The following is a 16,224-nucleotide window of genomic DNA, read 5'->3' on the forward strand; positions in this document are numbered from 1 at the left end:
AGAGAAAGGAAAAAAAACAGTGAAATGGTAGACTTGAATCCTACTAAAACAATCATTACACTAAAAGTAAATAGACTAGGAGAAGCACTTCTGGAATGGTGGAGTAAGGGCCTCCAAAAATCTGCTACACTGTGAAAGCAATAAGAACGCTTGCAAATATTGTCAAAACTAACATTTTCAGAACTCTGGAAATTAACCAAAGGCTTGCAACAGTCCAAGGAGATGATCTTTAAAGCAGAAAGAGAGAAATGACACATCCTGTACAAGGAACCCTCAATGAGGTTAACAGCTGAGTTATCAGAAGCCTTGGAACCAGAAGACATGGGATATGGGATAATATATGTAAAGTGCTTAAAGGGAAAAAAACTGACTGACAAACCAAGAATTCTATATCCAGCACAACTGTCCTTTAAAAATGAGGGACAAATTTAGGCATTCCCATATAAACAAAAGTGGAAGGAGTTTGTTACCACCAGGGCTTCCCTGCAAGAAATTTCAAAGTGAGTCCTTCAGGTTGAAATGAAAGGGCACTAGACAGTAACTCTACGCCATAAAAAAAGATCTACAGTAAAGATAAATACAATAACAAATATAAAAGTCAGTATTATTATATTTTTTATTTGTAATTCCACTATTTATTTCCTACAGGATTTAAAAAATAAAGGAATAAAAAAAATTATAAATCTATGTTACTGGAAATACAATGTATAAAGATGTAATTTATGACAACAACATAAAGTGTGGGAATAGTGGAGAATGCTACTAGAGATAATAAAGGAATTCAGCAAAGTTGCAGGGTACAAGATCAACATGCAAAAATCAGTCACATTTCTATACACTTTCAGTATACAATGTGGAAAGGGAAGTAAGAAAACAATTCCATTTAAAACAGCATCTAAAAGAATAAAATATCTAAGAATAAATCTAATCTAAGGGGTGAAAGTGTTGTACACTGAAAACACAAAATATTGTTGAAAGAAATTAAAGAAGACCTAATAAGTAGAAAAAGAACCCACGTTCACAGGTGGGAAGACAGAGTATTGTTATGATGACAATACTACCCAAAGTGATCTACAGGATGAACACAATCCCTAACAGAATTCTGATGCCCTTTTTTTTTCAGGAATGGAAAAGCCAATCTTCAAATTCATATGAAGTTGCAAGAACCCTGAATAGCCAAAATCATTTTTAAAAAGAATGAAGTCAGAAGACTCACACTCCTGATTTCAAACCTTATTACAAAGCTACAGTAATCAAAACAACGCAGTATTGGTATAGAGATAGAGTTATAGACCAAAGTACTAGAATAAGTATCCCAGAAATAAACCCAGACATCTGTGGTCAGTTGATTTTTTGACAAGGGTACCAAGTCCATCCAAAGGGAAAGAACTGTCTCTTCAACAAGTGGTACTGTGCCAACTGAATTTTCACTTGCAAAAAAATAAAGCTGGACCCCTACCTCACACCATACAAAAATTAACTCAAAATAGATCAGAGACCTAAATGTAAGATCTAAAACCACAAAACTCTTAAAAGAAAGTATAGAAATAAATCTTCATGACTTTGGATTTGGCAATGGACTTTGATATGATACCAAAAGCATGAGAAACAAAAGAAAAACTAGATAAATTAGACTTCATCAAAATTAAAAATATTTGTGCCCCAAAGACATTATTATAAGAAAATGAAAAGACAACCTACAGAATAGGAGAAAATATTTGCAAATCATATATCTGATAAGGGTTTAATATTCAGAACATATAATGAACTCCTACAACTCAACAGAGAAAAGACAAACAACCCAATTAAAAATGAGCGAAGGACTTGAACACACATTTCTCCAAAGAAGATATACAAACGGCCAATAAGCACATAACAAGACACTCAATGCTGTTATTCATTAGAGTAATGCAAACCAAAATCACAATGAGATACCACTTCACACCTGTTAGGATGGCTATAAGCATTTTTTTTTAAGTGTTGGCAAGGATGTGGAGAAATTCGAATCTGCATACATTTTGGATGGGAATGTAAAATGGTGTAGCCACTATGGAAAACAGTTTGATGGTTCTTCAAAAAGCTAAACATAGAATTACTATATGACTTGTTAATTCCACACCTAGGTGTATACGTAAAAAAATTAAAAACAGGGACTCAAACTTCTATGTCAATGTTCATAGCAGCATTATTCACCATAGCCAAAAGTTGGAAACAACCCAAGTATCTATCCACAGATGAAAGGATAAACAAAATGTGGTACAAATATACAATGAAATAGTATTCAGCCATAAAAAAGAATGAAATTCTGATCCATGCTACAACATGGATGAACCTTGCAAACATTATGCTAAGTAAGCCAGACACAAAAGGACAAATATCATATGATTCCATTTATGTGAGGTATCTAGAATAAGCAAATTCATAGAGACAGAAAGTAGAATAGAGTTTACCAGGGAGGAAGAGAGGGGAATATAGGGAGTTATGGCATAATGATTACAAAGTTTCTGTCTGGGGTGATGAAAAGGTTTTGGTGAGAAGTATGAGTGATTTTTTTTTTTTTTTTTTTTTTTTTTTTTTTTTTTTTGCGGTACGCGGGCCTCTCACTGTTGTGGCCTCTCCCGTTGCGGAGCACAGGCTCCGGACGCGCAGGCTCAGAGGCCATGGCTCACGGGCCCAGCCACTCCGCGGCATGTGGGATCTTCCCGGACCGGGGCACGAACCCGTGTCCCCTGCATCGGCAGGCGGACTCTCAACCACTGCGCCACCCGGGAAGCCCAGTATGAGTGATTTTTGCACAACATTGGCAATGTAATCAAAGCCACTGAACCCATACACTTAAAAATGGCTAAAATGGCACTTTTATGTGATATATTTTTACCACAGTAAAAATATTTCAAAAACAAAAGTAAATGGACAAAATACTCCAATTAATAAACAAAGATTGTTAAGGCTGGACTTTCTAAAAGAACCAACTATGTGCTGTTTTCAAGATACACTTTATTTTTTGTTTGTTTGTTTCTTTGTTTTGGCTGTGTTGGGTATTCGTTGCTGTACACGGGCTTTCTCTCTAGTTGTGGTGAGCAGGGGCTACTCTTCTTTGTGGTGTGCAGGCCTCTCACTGAGGTGGCTTCTCTTACTGCGGAGCACAGACTCTAGGCACGTGGGCTTCAGTGGTTGCAGCACGTGGGCTCAGTAGTTGTGGCGCGTGGGCTCTAGGCACATGGGTTTCAGTAGTTGTGGCACACGGGCTCAGTAGTTGTGGCTCGCGGGCTCCAGCGTGCAGGCTCCGTAGTTGTGGTGCACGGGCTTAGTTGCTCCGCGGCATGTGGGATCTTCCCAGACCAGGGATTGAACCCGTGCCCCCTGCACTGGCAGGCAGATTCTTTTTTTTTTTTTTTTAACATCTTTATTGGAGTATAATTGCTTTGCAATGTTGTATTAGTTTCTGCAGTATAACAAAGTGAATCAGCTATGTGTACACATAAATCCCTATACCCCCTCCCTCTTGCATCTCCCTCCCACCCTCCCTAACCCACCCCTCTAGGTGGTCACAAAGCACCGAGCTGATCTCCCTGTGCTATGCAGCTGCTTCCTACTAGCTATCTATTTTACATTTGGTAGTGTATATATGTCAATGCTACTCTCTCAGTTCGTCCCAGCTTACCCTTCCCGCTCCCCATGTCCTCAAGTCCAAAAGAGAAAAACAAATACCGTATGCTAATGCATACATATGGAATCTAAAAAAAAGAAAAACAAATGGTTCTGATGAACCTAGGGGCAGGACAGGAATAAAGTCGTAAATGTAGAGAATGGACTTGAGGACATGGGCAGGCAGATTCTTAACCACTGCGCCACCAGGGAAGTCCCAAGATACACTTTAAATAATAAAAATAGATTGAAAGTAAATGGATGGGAAAAGATACATCATGAAAACACTAACAAAAAATGTTGTGTAACTATACACATATGTGAATATATAGCCAAAGTAACTGTAACTAGAAAGTGAAACTTAAAGATACAGAGGAACATTTCATGACAATAAAAGGGTCAGTTAAACAGAAAGACGAAGCAATCCTAAATTTGTGTGCACTTAATAATATAGCTTCAGAATACATGTAGAAAAATAGACTGAAAAAAGTAAAAAGGGGAAAAAAGTAGAAAAAATAGACAAATCTACAAGTATAGCTGGCGATTTTGACACATTTCTCTGAATAACTGGTATAAGAAGTAGACAAAGTCAATTAGGATACAAGGGATTTAAACAACAGTATTAACCAACTTGACCTACACTGAACACGATACTCAATGACTGCAGAATACATATAAGTGCACATGGAATACAAAATAAGCACTAAAGAAAAGTCTCAACTAATATCAGAGGAGTAAAATTATACAGAATATGTCCTCTGACAACAGTGGAATTAAACCAGCAATCAAAACAGAAAGATAACTAAAGTATTCCCACTCTCCCTCCTCCACCACCTAGTCATTCTCCATCTAGCTCCAGTCATAACATTTATTACAGCATGATTTTAAAAATATGTTTCATTTTTTCCCTTCTCCCCACCTAGACAGTAAGCTCATGAGAGAAAGACCTCATCTACTTGTTTACTGTGGTATCCCCCAGTGCATAAAACACTGTCTGCCTCAAGATGGGCTTTCAATAAGTATTTGTTGAGTGAATATAAAGCACTGATGAAGGGGTTAATCTTAAAAAGAACCAGATGTATTGTCCCCTGATACTGGAATAAGGAAGATGAAGATGTGGGAGCATTTTGATCAGGACATTTTTGGTTAGTGGTAAAAGAAACCCAGCTTAAACTGACTTAAGCAGAAAAGGAAGCTTCTGGTTCCCTGAACTAAAAAGACCAGTGGTAGTGTTACCTTCAGGAGTAGCTGGATCTAGGGGCTCAATGATGACGTTTGTTTCATCTCTCTTCCTTTCTCCATCTCTTAGAGCCATTTTGACTTCAATCTCATGTAGGACTTCTCCTCATGGTGAAAAGATACCCATGAGTAACTCCCAATCTTTATCCTCCTAGCTTAGTCATCCCAGCAGAATGTCAACTTCTCAGTCTGAATCATTCCAACAAAACTCTGAAGTGATTTCTCATTGGACATTCTTTGGTCCTATCTATATCTATTCAAAACCCAATTACCAGGGCCTGGCAGATAGATGCTACTTATTGGATGCCTAAATTCAAAGGGTAGGGTTATTCCCATCCAAACTAGACAGACTGAGCATGGCAAGTGTTCTCCCAAAGGAAATCTGAGATGCTGTCACCAGAAGCAAGGGGCACGTATGCTGTGCAGGCAAAACCTATAAAAGCCCTCTCTAGGGCAGATGTAACAAACTTATGGATAAAAAATGGAAAGTTGTGAAACATCTCCCCTAACAGCCTCAATGGGCCACTGCGAAGGAGATGGTAAAGGTATGGATGAATCTGTGAAGGGTGTGGGAGATTGAGCTGAACAAAAACAAGACAAAGATTTACAAGCTACAGTGGGCATGGCAATGATGGTATCAGTCTTCACAGTTGTACAGTTCTATTTTCAAGTCACCTGGGGATTAGAGTGGAGAAAGCTGAGAGTAGTACTGTCCCAGAGCTGGGGGTTTGCTTGGTGGGTTGCATGCAGGGGCAGAGGTACAAAGGATTGAAGATTCTGGAGGGGGAACAAATCAAATAACCAGTCATGAGATCGGACAGAGCAGTGACAGGAGAGAAGTAACAGATGAAGAGAGCATGAAGAGACCTGGGAGGCTCAGTGGGGCACAGAGCAGGCATGAAGTGTGAAGGACCACCTCCACTTCTTTCTGGAGAACCTCCTGCCCACCCCCCCCCCATGTTTAGCCATGTGCATAATGAGTTGTGTATCACATCCAGACTCCATGTTGGGCACATGACAAGGCCTGAAGATCATTGTATTTTATTCTCCAACCACAGTGACTGGATCAGGGTGAACACATGACCCAAACTAGGCCAATAAGAGCCATCCCTAGGAATTTTGCTATTAGTCTGTTAAGAAATAAGCTTTCCCTTTCTGCCAGGATAGTTAATCAGCCATAATATAAGTCTGCAGTTGCTAGAGGCCTACTCTGCAACATCAGGGGCAAACCTCTTTGAGAACAAAGTCTGTAAAGAGTGAAATGAGGGGCCTTCCCTAGTGGCGCAGTGGTTGAGAGTCCGCCTGCCGATGCAGGGGACGCGGGTTCGTGCCCCGGTCCGGGAAGATCCCACATGCCGCGGAGCGGCTGGGCCCGTGAGCCTTGGCCGCTGAGCCTGCGCGTCCGGAGCCTGTGCTCCGCAACAGGGGAGGCCACGACAGTGAGAGGCCCGCGTACCGCAAAAAAAAAAAAAAAAAAAAAAAAGAGTGAAATGAGCTGAAAGAAAGAAAAAAGAAATGCCGAATCATATCTTTGGTCATCTGGACTCAGCCATTTCTGGAGTTCCAGATCTATCCTTAGACTTTTCAGTTAAAGCAGAGACTTCCTCTTCCAGGTATGATGAAGTAGACCACAGCAGATCTACGCTCCCTCTGAGAACTGGAAAAGTTGGGGGAACATATCTATTTTTAAAGACCATTTAAAGACACTGGAAATCCACTGAAACAACCAGAACTAGAGGGCACAAGATTCAAAGAGGAAGAATTGTGAAGGGTGAGTTGGATTCTGGAGACACATTTTCCTTAGGGGCACTTTTTGATTCAGGGTGCAGGGAAAGGAGACGGGAAGGCAGGCTTTTCCTGAGCAGAGCTCCCTACTAGGGGACAGAGAAACTGACAGAGCTTTTGTAAGTCTCACAGGTCTGGAGAGACAAACTTGGAGACTAAAGAGGCCAGGATTACTATGAGAAGGAGGGGACAGAGATCTGAGCCTGGCACTAGTTTTCCCCTCAAGATATCTGTGAAATTCTCAAGCTAAACAGAAAGGCTTTAGAAACCAGAGTAGTGTTTTCAGGAATCTTAGGACGCTGGGGAGCCAAGGACTGGAATTCAGGCCTAGCCAGAGGGAGGGGCCCCAGTGAGCACACCAGTCTCTCAACTGGAAACCCTGGAGGACTGTGCCCTGTGAGCAGGAGGAAACCAGAGTTATATGGAGTCTTCCCTAAACTGCAACCTAGCCTCAATTCAGCTCCGTTTGATTAGGTTAAGGTGATTAGTCCCCACACTACCTGCCTAACTGAGGAAAAGGGGAATGAACCTTCTCTGAAGAAAGAAAACATCATCTGGAGACTTACAACTTTTTTAAGCACAATGTCTGCTATTTAATCAAAAATTATTAGGTATGTCAACAGACAAGATCACATGACTAAAACAAAGTTTTAAAAAAATAGAAACTATTGTAGGAGCCAATAAATTTCCTTTTTTGTTTAAACCATTTTGAGGTGGGTTTCTATCATGCACTATAGAAAGAATCTTAACCAATACACTCAGAGGCCTTCACTGCCCACTCCAGCCCATTAACATCACAGCACCCGTGGCAGAACTTACACCACAGTTTTCTCTCCTGCTTTATCCAGGTTTGAACTAGAGAGAAAACTTCAGACCCAAAGGTCCTGATTTTTCACTAAGACATTATTGGGTTTCCATAACAAAAGTTGTCATATATTTACATTCCCTGTCTTTCAGCAGCAATAGCAATCATGGCTATCCACTTGTGTGGAACTTTCTAGTTTATGAAATGGTTCACATACATTACCAATAGTCAAAGTCACATGGAGTATTTAAGGTAAATATTAGTTTCTCCATTGATAGATGAGTAATCCTGAGTATGTGGCTATACCTTGGGTGTAGATGAAGAAGCTAAATATTAGGGAGGTTAAATGACTTTCCCAAGGTCACACAGAAGTAAACAGCAGGGTAGTGTATTGGACCCAGGCATTCTGACTCCACAGACAATGGGTCCAGTAGCCCTGCATTCTAGTCCTAGTTCTAGTGTTCATTGGCTCTGCAACCTCGAGACAGTCACTTCACCTCTCTGTGCCTCAGCATATTCAACTGCCCTCCAACGCTGTATGTATTGCCCTTGACCTTCCCTGACAGTCTTCAAAATGTATCTAGTCTATATTCCCAACTTTTAGAACGAAAAGATCTTACTATGAGGTCCCTGGATTCCCATTTAGGTGGATCCATTCACACCACGGAATTATAAATAAATTTTGTGTGATTGTGTGAATGTGCATTTTGTGAGGGCACATCAGAGTTCTATGACTCCAAAAATTTAAGAATCCTGCCTTAGAGCCATGCTGGATGAGCAGCTACACATGACATGCCTTAACAGGTTTCCTCTTCTCTGGTTGGATTTGCAACTGAACATGAACTTTCAATGCCTAACCCAAGGCAACGATAAATGTCAGAATTACAGACACCAAGGCAAGGTCAATTCAAAGGGCAGTTTAGGGTGTGAAATTTTTGTCTCCTTCAATAAAAATAACACTCATAATGATAGTGCTTCTAGCACTTACAGCTGATACCTCCATTTTGGTTTTGAGCTTCATTAAGAATTCTGTCTTTAAGAAAGGAACGGAAATAATGATACCCCACTGTATGGTTCTAAGAGGTTAAAAGAATTGTTCAGGTTCAACAGTCAGTGCCTGGTCCCTTCTTTTTCTCTCTTCAGAGGCATAACCAGGACTTGGAATTGGAAGTTCCTGAAATTGTGACTGCTGGCCATGTGGGTTCTTTATTCCTCCCTGGGGTGGAATCAGTGCAGTGAGAAGGGGGCAGAGTCCTAAGCACATTTCTTCCCCACACCACTTTCCTGTCTTCTAAAGCCCAGACTCAATAGGCAGCCCACACAGCTCCCCTCCCAGGACGCCATTCCCAAGGCACAGAGAGATGGCAAAAGTAGCCAGGATCCACAGCATAGTGTTAACAAATCACATTTTCTTAATAGCATACTATCCCCTTAGTCACATGTGTGTTTGTGGGTATGCTGGAGATTACTAACCAAGTGCAGCTGGCCTCACGCTGACAGCCAGGACACACGTGTGCGAGCGCATGCACACACACACACACACACACACACACACACACACACACACGTTTAGAGGATGCCTGCAGCCAATTTCTTGCCTGGCAAACCAGAAATATTTCAGTGGTTTATAAATATGATCCCCATCCATCTTGGGACACTTCTCAGGTTCAAGCCCATCTGGGTCAGGTGCTCACAGGGCTCTGAGTTCCTTTCCATCCACACCCACACTCCACCCCAGCAAGCCTCCCACATCCCATGATGCACAGCGAACTCCTCAGCACTGAAGAAACACCTAAACTGGACAGTTTCACAGGCTGCATCAGTCATGTCTTGATTTGTTCTTTTTTTCTCTCATGTTACTGAAATGTTATTTTTTCCACTCATATCCCACCACCTCTCACCCCCCCCAAATCAGCCTGTTGGAAAAGATGTTTATTTTGCTTTTCCCTTGGCATAATTTAATATCAGACAAGTGCATCTCTGATGCAGACAGTATATTCCTGGGGCATACATTGGAGATTCTGGTTGATTAGAATCACAAATGTGTCATGCAATCCTGGCCAATTTGGAATTGGCACCCTGCCACCATGTTTATGTCCTTTCGGCCTTGCCAGCGGTTGCAAATATTGTCGGGAGGGGCGGGGTGCTTTTCTCAGCAATAAGTTAGGATTTCATAAATAGTTGGCAGGGCCTTAAAAGAAGCCTGCTCTTTAACCTGAGATAATGTATGTTTTCTTTCTACTTACTTGGAGTAGGTCGTGTTGGGAGCCACCCAAGCTCACTTTTAAATCATTTCTCTACACGCCAGACGCAGCTTTTGAAGTCGTCTGCCCCAGCCCACAGGGAAGCCAGAGCCCTGGCCTCTACCAGCGGCCCCACTGTGTGCCCCACCGCCCATAACAGGAAGTGTGTCAGAGCCGGGTGGGCACAGGGTGGGTGGAGCAGGCCCACAGGGCTCGGTTCCACCAAACGGAAAATCCTCTGACGTGTCCTCGGTGTACGCGTCTGGAGCTCCAGCAGGTCAGATGTCACCCTTGCCTCCAAGCCTCAACACCCTTTGTGTCTGCCCTGTTGGCCTTCAGATGTAGCACATGGCAGGACAGCATGCTTTTTCAAAGTGCAGGCCACAGGAAATCACATTTGAAGGGCCTGGCATGGAGGGTATTTTTATACTGTTCACTTTTTCCCTTTTCTTTTCATCTGTTTTCTGCATTTTTTTCACTTTGCTTTCGCTCCTTGATTTATTGTTGTATTCTTCTATTTTTAAACCAAGACATACTTTCCCATCAGACCCTTTAATGTAACTCATATGAAAATTAGTGATGGGTGGACCTCAGACGGCGCAGGGGCTGGTTCCAGTAGGAACTGACTTCCCAAAGTGTAGATGCTTATCTGAATCCACACCAGCTGCTGTGGGCTGGGGGAGCAAAGCAAGCAGGAGAAACAACCTCCTCTCTTCCTGCCTCACTAACCAACCTGGGGCTCAACTGTGTGGGCTCCTGCCCCTTCTGCTTGAACTTGTAACGAAGGGTGTCCTCGTCCCAGTTTGCCTCCCCTTCCACAGGGAAACATGGGCAATCCAGTAAGGATCATGGAGTCCCCAACACGGGAAGGAAGAAAACCAGTCTGACCCAACCTAGCGTGCTCACCTTGGGGACTGGTCTATGGGAGCCGGATTTCGGAGCAGGATGGGATGATGGGTCCGGGTCCTACTCAACCCTCTTTGAAGCTCCTCCACGTCTCAAGGAAACCACATGAGCACCAAAGCCAGAGAGACCTGGCCTGAGATCCCTGCTAGCATTGTGGCCAGGGGTGAACCTCTTTAACGATCTGTGCCTCAGTTAGAATCTGAATGAAATGCTTTTCTTCTAGGGTTGTAAAAATTAAAGCAATGGTTTGTCAAAGAAATGGCAGGTGCTCGGTAAAGTGGTAGCTGGTCCTATGATTCACAGATTTGTTCCTATCTCCCCATTCAGTCTGAATTCATCTCCTTTCCCCCCATCTTCCAGCTGAGAATTGGTCAGTCTCCCTTCTATTTATTTCTTATGTGTCTTATGGGTCTCTCCTCCCTCTGCCCAAACCAGAGAGTTCATGAAGGATAAGGACCATACACCGTGTGGCCTGGCAGTTAAAAACACAGACTTTAGACACCAGCAGTCTATCTTCACTGCTCATGAGTGAGCTCACTCATCCATTCAGCACAGATGACTGAGTTCTTTTAAGTGTTGAGGACTCCGCAGAGAGCGGTATAAACCTGGTTCCCACAGCAGGAACCCCTGGTCCTCCCCATCTTACTTCAGCCCCAGCTGCGGCAGACATTTCAAGCTCAAATGGGCCTCGTGCTGGCAGCACCCACCTAACAGGTACACTGCATCACGTTCTGCTTCCTGTCCCAAGAAATTTTCTGACATCTGAAGGGCCTATTTGGATCTTATGCAAATGCAGCCCAGGAGTGTGGGGTTAACACTCCTGGGAGCTACCCTCAACCAATGGGAAACAAAGCCAGTGGAGACATCCTGCAGCCTCCTGTCCTTCACGTAGACAATTCTGGGAGATTTCTGTACACTTGTCAGAGGTCCTAGGGGAACTGACCCCCTACTGTCTACGGCGGTGACCTTGGTAGCTCCCCCTCCTACTGACTTCTCCTTCTGCTCTCTCCCACTCTCCCTTCTCCCTCCCTCCTGCTTCCTCCCAAATCAACCACCTGCACCTGAATCCTTGAGTTAGGCTCTGCTTTCAGGAGAACTAAAGCTAAGATAATTTCTGCTCTTATAATGTTTATAATTCAATGAGTGTAGAGAGACAATAAGTAAATAAATAAGTAACAAAGAAATCAGATAGTGGGACTTCCCTGGCCGCCCAGTGGCTAAGACTCCACGCTTCCAATGAAAGGGGCGTGGGTTCGATCCCAGGCTGGGGAACTAAGATCCCACACGCCGCACGGCACGGCCAAAAAATAAAAGAAAATAAATAAAAAATCAGAGAACTCAGATAGTGCTGTGCAGAAAATTAAAATAGGCTGATCCAACAGAGAATGATGAAGGGTCTAACTTTATGCTGGGTGGTCAGGAAAGGTCTCTCTCAAGCCACAAGAAAGAGTCACCCTTGTGATGTCCAGGGAGAAGAGCATCCATGGCAGCCAAATAGCTGGGAGAAGGCCCTGGGATGAGAATGATGTTGGCACAGTCTAAACACCTGAAGAAGGTCAGGGTGGTTGAAGCTTGTGGATGGAAAAGAGAATGGTCCAAGACAGGCTCAGAGAGGGAAACAGAGCCAGATCAAGTAAGTTTTGTATAAGTCAGGATAAAGAGTTTAAATCTTATTCCTAGTATGTTAGGGACCATCGGAGGGTATTTTAAGCAAGCTAGTGTGGCATGATCTGATTTACACTAATTAACCTCTTCCAATCTCAGTTTGTTCCTCTGTAGTTATCCATAACACTGGTGGTAATGAGGATTTAATGAGATCACGTGTGTGAAGGGCTCAGTACAAAGCCTGAAATAGATATACTCCACGTGTATGTTCACTATACTTATTATTCCTGTTCTGTGTCCATAGCTTACTCTACAGGGCCCAAAACAAAACAGGCATTTACATATTTACTGGATGGTTTAGAATAGGAACAACAGTCAAAGAAATTATCTCGTGATAGAAGATTATAGTGTTCCATGGATTCGGATCCCACCTCTGCCACTTAGGAATAAGTCACCCACCTCTTTGAAGACTCACCTCCTCTGCAAAAGAGGGAAAGTGGTTATCTATCCCGTGGGACTGTTGTGAGCTAATGCATTTAACATGTGAGGTAGATGTGGCTTCTGGTGGGCAGGATGGGGGTAGGGGTGTGCAGTGGTGATTGAAGCACGGTTTGGGGTTTCTTGAAACTCCATATAAAAACAGTCAGAGCAACTAGATAGCAAAATCCAAAACCCATGTACAGCATTTACACCCAAACTAAGTAAAAGCGAATGCCCACAAATCCTGAAGCACCAACAGCCATAAGACCGGCATGTCATTGACATCTGTGAGGGAGAAAGTAGGAGGAAGTAACAAGGTATCTGATGGCCCTGAGTACAGAGGAACCCCCGCAATAGCACAGAGGCGTTCATGAGAAAGTGCAACAGGCCAATTTGAAAACAGCAGCTGAAACTAGTAGAGATTTTGCCAGATCTAATAGGGGATGAGTGCTATCATTAAGGGCTGAGGACTGGTGTATTTCAGTCCCTACAAAGTCTCAAAATGGACCCACAGGGCTCCTTTCCAAGACAGGATCCTACAACAAGGAGAAACTGTTGGGTATGGAATCAAAATTAAACAGAGCAAGGAAAACATAGAGAAAGGAATGAAAAAGTACAGATAAAGTGGGGGAGGGGAACAGAGCCAGGAAATCTCAAAAAAACAAGCTGCTGTATTTTTTAACTTAGCACGAAAATAACAGAAGAGGGAACTGTGAAGTTATAAAAGCTTCCTAAATCAACTTTCATTCTAGAAGTTCAGGAATATTACATTAACAGAAAAAGTATCAAAAACAAATTCCTTACAAAGTTACTGTAAGAAAAAAGATTAAAGAATAGAAAAATATTCCAACAAATAATAAGAGAACACCAGAAAAATCCTTTTAAAAAGAGATTAAAATTCTAACATATTTCAAAATAAATAAAAGATATTAAGAATAACATACATCAAATTTTTAAAACCTCAGAAATCAGATAATAGAATTCAACACAGAGTTAGAAATAAAAGAAAAAAATAATTTTATAAATGAAGACTAAACTGGAGGAAACACAAGTGCAGACAATACAACAAATAATGCCTTAAGAGAAATACAACGTGAAAAAGAGAATTAAAAAAAAAAGATTTAGAAAAAATAATAATAATTTGAGAGAAAGTTACAAATACTGAACATAGGCAAAGAAGATCCAATATACGGATAAAAGAATTCCCAAAAGAAAACCAAAGCAAGACAACAAAACTGATACTAAAATCTATGATTTGAGAAAATTTCCTAAACTAAAAAGATTTGAAACTGCCTATTGAATTAGGACACCATGCACCTGAGAATTTAGTGACCTAACTTGACCAATACCAAGTCATATTTTAGTGAAATTATTGAAATTTAAAGAAAAAGAAAAAAAAATCCTTTGGGCATCTAGAGAAAAAAAAAAGATTGTGACTCATAATGGAAAGAAAATGTGATTTTCATCAGACTTTTTGACACCAGTGCTTTATGCCAGAAGACACAGGAAAGAAAAAGTGAGCCAAGGATTTTATATCCAGCAAAACTAATTGTTGAATATAAAGGGTACAAAGTGTTATCAACTCCAGGAATATTATTTCCATAAGCCTATTGTAGACTCTACAAGAGAACAAGCTTCAGACAATAAAAACACCTAGTGGGATAAATTATGTGTCGAACTAAGACTACATGAGAGTTAAAAGGGAGGGATTACAGCAGAAAAATGGTTCTTTGTTCTAACATTGTGGATATAGTACAGCCATTGTTTTAAATGAGGAAAAATGGAGCGAATATATGAGAACAACTGTTTCCAGTAATTTTAATCAGTGGTGGTAGCACTGATATTGTTATTTTGAGGTTGCTATATGCATAAAGTGGGACCAAGCAATGAGTAATTATGGTCTATTCTAATTTGACCATCTCCTGTGTCCTTAAGAACAAAGATTCTCAATGTGGAAGAAAGCAGATACAAATATAACATAGAAGAGATTAACTAAAATCTCTGAAGTCCTAAATTTGAATTAGAAACATCAGTATAAACTCACAAGATATTCGTGCATGTGTGTGCATGCACATGCATTCTACTGAAAGAGGCCCAGGAACAGTGACCAGTCCAGTGGCAATGAACAACCTTAGCACTCAGATTGTGATCTTTAAGTACTACGTCCCATTAGTAGAAACTAGGGCTCCTTGGAGAAATGGCTGATTTCATATCTGGAACTGGACATACACAAAACAAGCCTGGAACATCTTGACAGGCCAGATAGCTTCAAGCTATCAAAGGCTGCCAAAGTTGTATCAAAAGGAACCAGAAGCCAATGTGAAGAGACTCCCACTTGCCAAAGACAGGACAATTTGAGCTCCAGCAAGGCTAAAAGTGGCAATGTACTGAAATCCATCAAATATGTTAAATCCATGAGTTTGTCATTATATGTTTAAAAAACTAATTGGTTTAGAGATTATAATACTAAGTGAAGTAAGTCAGAAAGAGAAAGACAAATACCATATGATATCACTTATATGTGGAATCTAAAATATGACACAAATGAACTAATTTACAAAACAGAAATAGACTCACAGATATCGAAAACAAACTATGGTTACCAAAGGGGAAAGGGGGTGGGGGAGGGATAAATTAGAAGTTTGGGATTAGCAGATACAAACTACTATATATAAAAAAAGATAAACAACAAGGTTCTACCGTATAGCACAGGGAACTGTATTCAGTGTCCTGTAATCAAACATGATGGAAAAGAATGTGAACTATATATATATAAAACTGAATCACTTTGCTGCACACCAGAAGCTGACAAAACAAAACAAAGCAAAAACCCAAAAAACTAATTGGTTGCTTTTGGTGGATGATAGGGATCCAATTTATTGTCTTGAAAACTAGATAAATAAGGGAAGCAATCAAGTGTTAACCTGTCTTTCCTATATACACTTACCAATCAGTAACCCAACGGTAGATCGGGGAAGCATCTCCTTAAAAATTGTTGCAGGAAATATGTAAAAACAAAATGACAGTACTAGGTTATCACAATTTTTGCAACCCCCGGTGAATTAATGGATGTAGCACTGAGCAACAACGACTGCCAAAATCACAAAAAAGCAAAACCAGATATTATAGTTCCTGATGAAAAGTATACACCACCACCTGCAGTCCTGCCAAAGGGATTAAACCTGAGTCTGATCAAGCCTCCACCAGCTGCCAATTTGCAGGAAATATAGGGAACAAAGGAATGTGTTAAACTGCACCGAGAGAACGCAGATAGCAAAATCCCTAGTGTTGGGGAGTACTCAGGTCAGCTGATCTGGGTTCTTGAACACATACATTACAGGGGGGAAAAAAGAGTACGGGGGAACCTATAGATTAAAAAAGAAAGTATTAATATCTGGTGTAGAGTAGGCACTCAATGAATGTTTACTCCTGTTGGTTGAATGGATGACAGATTGATCAAAGACTGGATGAATAAGTGAATTCCTCGAGAGTGGAGACCTCCTCTGTCTTTGA

This window comes from Monodon monoceros, unplaced genomic scaffold (genome assembly GCF_005190385.1).
Source record: "Monodon monoceros isolate NGI ecotype Baffin Bay Population unplaced genomic scaffold, NGI_Narwhal_1 Super_Scaffold_12, whole genome shotgun sequence".
NCBI lineage: Eukaryota > Metazoa > Chordata > Mammalia > Artiodactyla > Monodontidae > Monodon > Monodon monoceros.